Source organism: Myxocyprinus asiaticus, chromosome 25 (genome assembly GCF_019703515.2).
Source record: "Myxocyprinus asiaticus isolate MX2 ecotype Aquarium Trade chromosome 25, UBuf_Myxa_2, whole genome shotgun sequence".
NCBI classification, from domain to species: Eukaryota; Metazoa; Chordata; class Actinopteri; order Cypriniformes; family Catostomidae; genus Myxocyprinus; species Myxocyprinus asiaticus.
Window position 1 is genome coordinate 42,545,201 of NC_059368.1, and position 6,960 is coordinate 42,552,160.

The following is a 6,960-nucleotide window of genomic DNA, read 5'->3' on the forward strand; positions in this document are numbered from 1 at the left end:
GAATGCCCACTTCCCTTAGCGGGGCAAGGGCTGCCTCTGCGACCTTCGTGAAGACGTGAGGGCATGAGGGAACAAGGACAGACCAGAAGGGAAGACCTTGTATTGATACGCCCGACCCTCGAATGCAAACCGCAGGAAGGGTTTGTGTCGAGGTAGAATCGAGACGTGGAAGTATGCGTCCTTCAGGTCTACCACCGCGAACAAATCTTGATGCCGGACGCTCGCTAGAGTGCGTCTTTGTGTCAGCATCTAGGACGGGAGTCTGTGTAAAGCCTGGTTCAGTACTCGCAGGTCCAAGATTGGCTGCAACCCACTGCCTTTTTTTGGTACAATGAAGTAGGGGCTGTAAAAGCAGGAAGCAATCATCAAGCCACAAGGGTTCAGTGGAGAGCGGAGGGTTCCACTCTAGCCCGACACTCGCGGATGCCCGGGAAAGCATGTTGTCATCTCCACGTCAGCCTGTGACTGGGCGACCGCACCTGAAGGGCGGAGCCCAGCTGAGGCTTCCGCGTCTGACTGGACAAGTCCACTCTCCAATGCTGCGCTAGAGAGCTCATCACTTTCGCGGGCTCCGAATAAGAGGTCAAACTCGCCGTGAGATGAGCCGGCGGACTCATCCGGAAGCCCGATTGGGGCAGACAAGCGTGCTGGGGAATGGGAGGTCCGCGGGGGGATACCCGGTAAAGGCAGTCCCATTGGGGTCCCCAAATCACCCCCAGTGCTAGCCGCGCTGGCCTCATACCTGTGGGTAAAAGGACCAAGGCGGGGAGCCTCTGGGGTGGCTTGGACATGTTCTTGCAATGAGTACATGACCCATCCACGAACGCTGTCTCCACGTGAGCAGTGCCCAGACACAAAAGACAGTGATCGTGACTGTCAGAAGGCGAGAGATAACGAGCGCAACCAGGAATAACACACAAAGGAAAGGCATCTTTAAAAAGACACGTCTTTAAAAAGATGTTCCGTGTGTGCCGCTCTTTTAGAGATATATACTCTTTTAGAGAAATATACTCTTTTAGAGAAATATACTCTTTTTATTTCTACCGAAGCACCCAGGGGCATTCTCTGCAGTGCACCAGTGCAGAGGAGGGAGAAGCTGCTGAAATGCGCCGTCAGATCCAGCAAAGGTGAATGAACAGTCATAGGAATTCAGCTCAGTGAGCATGGCCGTTCGGCTCCGAAGAGAAAATCTGAATGAGTGGTTGCATACCAGCTCCTTTTATACCCGTATGTCTGGGGGAGTGGCATGCAAATACCACTCGGCAATTTTCATTGGCCTTTTATCAAAGACCAGAGGTGTCTCGGGCTCCCAAGAGTGACCCCTAGTGTCACTACATCGACACAACGTCAAGTGAGTGACAGATAGGGAACTACTAATCATTTAGTTATTACTAATTGAACTTTCAGACATTCAGCAAGTTGTGGTGGGAAGTGGGATGGATTTATTTTTTTTTTATTTTTTTGTAATAAAGCTATTTTAATGAACATTCATGAACAAGCTGGCCAAAATTAGCCTATCAAACTCTGCACAGCAAGCAGGGGAAGACAGTGGAGGATTTCTATTACATTTTTTAAATAATTTATTTTGTTTTGTAATTGAACTGCATTACTGAATGATGACAAGCTGGCCAAAAATATCCTAGCAATAGCAACCAGGGGTAGGTAGCGGTGTAGTATTGGAGATGCTTTTTATTATTTATTTATTTATTTATTTATTGTAATTGAACTATGCTACAAACTGAATATCAACAACCATCAGTGTTTCTTACTTGTACCAGTGTTACTATGTCTTTTTAATGATTTTTGACAGTGACACCTCATCTTATCTCTATACTTTATTATAGATCAGGGGTTCATATCCGCTCTCTTCTCTTATTGTTGTAGGCTGACTTTTCTCCTGTAAACGGAGAGCATGAATGTGAATTGAGGTTGAGGCTGTCACAACAAATACCAACAACATGAAAGCTCGTCAGTCATTCAATTTATAGAACATCCGTTTGCAAGTAAGTCCAACTGCTGATGGCATGCAGGTCAATCATATTACTTGAAACGTAAGGGGGCAATGGAACACAGAGAAAAATGAATGAGATGACACATCATTCATGATAGAGCTAATAGTTTTTTCTGTCAGCAGTTGTGGAAGATTGGCAACAGTGCCCAGTTTTGAGGATGCTTTTTGACCGAGAGATAGAGGATGAAAGTCAAATTTGTGTATCTATTGCTTCTTTTTCAAATTTATAGGTATTTACTTTTATTGCCGTAGCCTTTATTACATTAACATTAACTGGTATATACTGAATTAACTACTTTTCAGGAATGAAGATGGAGACTTCACTGAGGGATATTATCAGTAACCCAACTGCAGGGACCTTTAATGAAGTTCATTGGAGCACAACAGGTAAGATGACTTTAAATGCATGACATATAACACTACATGTGGAGACAAAGATAATAACGAGCTCTATGGGAAGAGCAGCACAGTCTGTACATAGAGATGAGACTAGACAATGAGTGTGAACCAAAGGAGAGTACACTCAGTGACCACTTTAGTAGGTACACCTGTACACCTACTTATTCATGCAGTTATCTAATCAACCAATCATGTGACAGCAATGCATAAAATCATGCAGATACAAGTCATGCAGATACTAACTACAGCTGTACAGAAGGGTCATCTGAGTTACTGTAGCCTTTCTGTCAGCTCGAACCAGCCTGGCTATTCTCTGACATGGAGGAGTAGGAGAAAGAGAGGGCAGATAAGGTTTCAATAACGATACGGGGAAGGTCAGTGATATGTGGTATTGAGAAGGGAGTTGTAAACGATATGTGACTGCATTAATTTGTTCTCCTATGGGGAAGGGACTTATGTAACAGGGACTTCACTTTTTACAGGGAAGACAGAGTTGGATATCCCTGGTGGACAGCCACAATTTTTGGCCTGGTTGGTACTGCAGAGTTTCTGAGCATCGGGCATCGGCCTGTACCTTTTGGCAGCAGAGTGCTTGCAGCAGGTGGACATGAGTGGTGTTTCAGGTTCTCTCACTGTACTTGACCCAGTGGTCCATCGCCGGTACTTCTGATTAGAGGTCTGCGTTCCTGCTGAACTTGTTATTTTATATAACATAAAATAAATGTGCACACAGCTTGTGCATTCAATTATCCAATATTTAGAGCAGGCAGGTAGTCAACGGGCTTTAGAAGAATGGCAGAGTAAAGGCGCACACTGTCTCATCAAAGATTGTGAAACTCGGACTAGAAAATTGTCAATTTTGTGTTAAGAAACCAACAAATCAAGTTGGTGTCATTTTTACAAGTCATATGATAATAGCAATAACAGAAAAATAAAATGTTCTTTGTGCACAATTGTCTATTTGTATGGCTATTTCTCTATGTGGAAATCAAATGCGGGTTTGCAGGAAAGGAAGAATGCATGTATGACCCCTGGAGGGAAGAAGCCACCAGAATGCATGTATGACCCCTGGAGGGAAGAAGGTCTGTAATGAAATCCACTCCCAAGTGAGACCACGGTCAAGGCAAGGGTTGCAGTTTACCGGCCAGGAGGCAATGTGGTACCTTGGATACCGCACAGTCCAGGCAGGAGCAAACATAATTGATGACGTCCTGGGAGAGTTGGGGCCACCAGTATTTGTTTTGGGTGAGCGTGAGTGTTTTGGAGACTGGTGGTTGGAGCAGGTTCGTCAATGGTGGCTTGGGGATTTCTGTTCCCAATGTCATAATCTCTGCTGATGACAACTTTTTGGAAAAGAAGGCACAAGGATGGAGCTTGGGAGAAGAACCTTGACATTGTGACAACACTGCCCCAACATCAGTTGTGGAAACATCTACTTTAACAATGAAGGGCAATTTCGGATTGGGATGCTTGAGGATGGGTGCAGTATTGAAGGTGGTTTTGAGATGTTGGAAGGCTTTGGTGACTTTGGAGGACAAGGGAAGGTACTTGGACTTGTTTTTCAGAAGACTGGTGAGGGGAGCAACTACCATGCTGAAGTTTCTGATTAACTGGCAATAGAAGTTGGGGCATCCTAGAAATCGCTGCAGTTCCTTTAGAGTGGATGGCTGTGGCCAGGAGGTGATGGTCTATGCCTTGGCAGAATACATCTGAACGCCCTCGGGGCCAATGATATACCCCAGGAAATGGATGGAGGTCTGATGGAATTGACACTTCTCGACCTTCAGGTACAGGTGGTGTTCTTGGAGGCGCTGTAGGACCAATTTCACATGATGGATATGCTCCAGCAGAGTGGATGAATAGATTTCATCAATGTACACTAGGAAGAAACGATGAAGGTAATCACAGAAAATCTCGTTCATGTATGACTGAAATACTGAGGGGCATTGACCAGGCCATGCGGCATGATGAAGTACTCATAGTGACCACAAGAGGTGATAAAGGTAATCTTCCATTCATTGTGAATGTGGATGAGATTATACATGCTCCGTAGCTCCAGTTTGGTAAAGATGTTGGCCCCTCTCAGAAGTTCTAATGCTGCTAGAACAAGTGGTAAGGGGTATTTTAATTTCACAGTGATATTGTTTAAGGCACGGTAAATGAGTTCCTGTCCTTCTTGGCTACAAAGAAGAAACTGGTTGTGGCTGGAGAGGTGGATGGTCAAATATATCTTTGTTGAAGGGCTTCAATGATATATTCTTCCATCACCTGTTGTTTAGGGTGTGACAGCTGATACACCCATCCACAAGTAAGAGGGGAGCCAGGCAGAAGTTCAGTGGTGCAAACACAGGGTCTGTGAGGTGGTAATTGGGTGGCCTTCTGGGGAGTGAACACATCAAGGAATTCTTCGTATTTGGGTTGGATGTTGGTTGTTTGGGTGATGGTAGGGCACTCGACTGTGGAAGTGAGGCATGGAAGAGAGGCAATCTTAGGAATGGACTGACGATGAAGGAGGTAGGTACAGGTGGAGAAGCATTGATCATCTCAGGCACATACTTCCCCCAAGACTACAAAAAATAACATGCACAATACAATAAGGAACATGTATTAAGAAAGTACATCTATTGTAATCAGTTAAGCTTTACATCTCTAGACAATACAATGTGTTTTTACCATATGTGTGTTTTAGTTTGTCAAACAGGTTTCCTGAACTCTCACCCTGTCTTCCATTTGTCGAGAGAATTGTTTTGGGGATACAGAGCAGTATTCCAGCCTTCCTGAGAAGTCCTCGCTTTATGGTCTATGGACCATCAGGAGCACTAGAAGAAGGTTTTCTGCTGGGAGGAGAGCTAGAGAGCAGGATTTTGCATTTTCAGACATGGCCGCTGGAGCCTCACCGCCAGCTCAGTCTCCGCTTCTGGGGAAGAACTAGAGTACTTTGTTTTGTAGAACGCTGCTGAGGAACAGCACGAGAAAATATACTGGGCTGCAAACAAAGGCTCACTTCGGCAAGATGTACTTGTCGGTAATCGATTGCTTCTTAGCACACTAGAATCTGTCAGTGAAAGCACTCATGGCATCACCAAAGAGTCCCAGCTGTGACACCAGAGTATCATGCAGAATGGCTTTGTCCTTGTTACGTATGTCTGAGAAATTCAGCCAGACATGACGCTTAACAGACACCAGGCGTCCCATAGACCTGCCAATAGCTTGGACTGTGATCTTGGTAGCCCAGAGTGTCAGAAAGAGACTGTAAGAAACCTTTTAAAGGTCTGCTTGTTAGGCCTGCAAGACCACCAGGTGTGCAGGGCCAAACCAGCTTGGCCCACCATAGCGTAAGCCTTGCAGACCAATGAGGATGTTAGCCTACATGGCTTGGACGGATACACCAGCTTAAATTTCCACACCAGTGCAGAAGAGGAAGAGCACAATTGGGCCACAACAGCCTCTTTGACTGGGGGAAACTCTAAAACGTTTCTCTGTGCTACGCGATCAAACAATGTAAAGGCCGTAGCACCAGAGACATGCATTCTTGCTGAGTAGGGAGAGTGTCATGTCTTGACCTGCTGGTCGTGCAGCTTGGGAAACAACGGCACAGGGTGGAAAACATGGAATCACCTCAATTGGACTTGATTCGATAAGTTAAAGTGGTCATAAAAATAATAAAAACAAAGAAACACTTGTACTCTTTGGGTCAAAATTGACCCCCATAGGAAATTAATGGGAAAGACTAAAATACAGGGTATTTTTTTTTTTGGTCAAATACAATCTACAAATCTGCCACAATGTAGAAAATCACATGTAACATATTAATAAACTAACTATAAGGAACTATACATAAGTACATCCTATATAAGCCTGTCAAAAAGTAAGGGGGGCAGAAGACAGGAACTTCTCCCTCGGCCGGTGGTACGAATTAAAAGGTTTGGAATCAGAACTTTGCGTCTCCAGAAATCTTTGACTCGACTGCACTTCGATTGCTGTTTTGAAGAAATCTACCACGAAATAATTCAGTGGTGTCAGAAGTGAGATTGGTTCAGGAGTGGAGTGAAGGCTGCCACATCGGGATGGCTGTTGGCAAGCTATATACAAACGAGTGGCCACTTGTGGTAAGCATTTTTGCTTTTAGTATAAGGGTTTGTGTTAGCTCGCCACAAAGTCTGCCCATAGTGGTAAGCTCATTTTTAAAAAGGCAAGAACAGACAAGTTTCTGATTCCAAAGCATTGACTTGCATGCAAAAAATTTTGTTTTACTGTGGGCCTTGATGGATAATAGTTAAAATTTAAGATAAATTAATGTGTAGAAAGTCCTATGGATACTGCTCTATTGCGTAGCGATAAGAGGGCTGCACGGGTAGTCAAAAATCCTAATAATACCACTTTCGTCATGTCGAGGAAGTGAACTGGCGAGAAGGGCTGCGTATTAGGTCACCTAAGAGAGGTGATAGAATAGTTGTGTTTTAGAAGTTATTGTATTTGAGAGCTGTGTTTATGAAGGCCTTGTGTTTGTAAGAAGTGTGAACATTTCTGTGTTTGTGAGAGATTGTGTA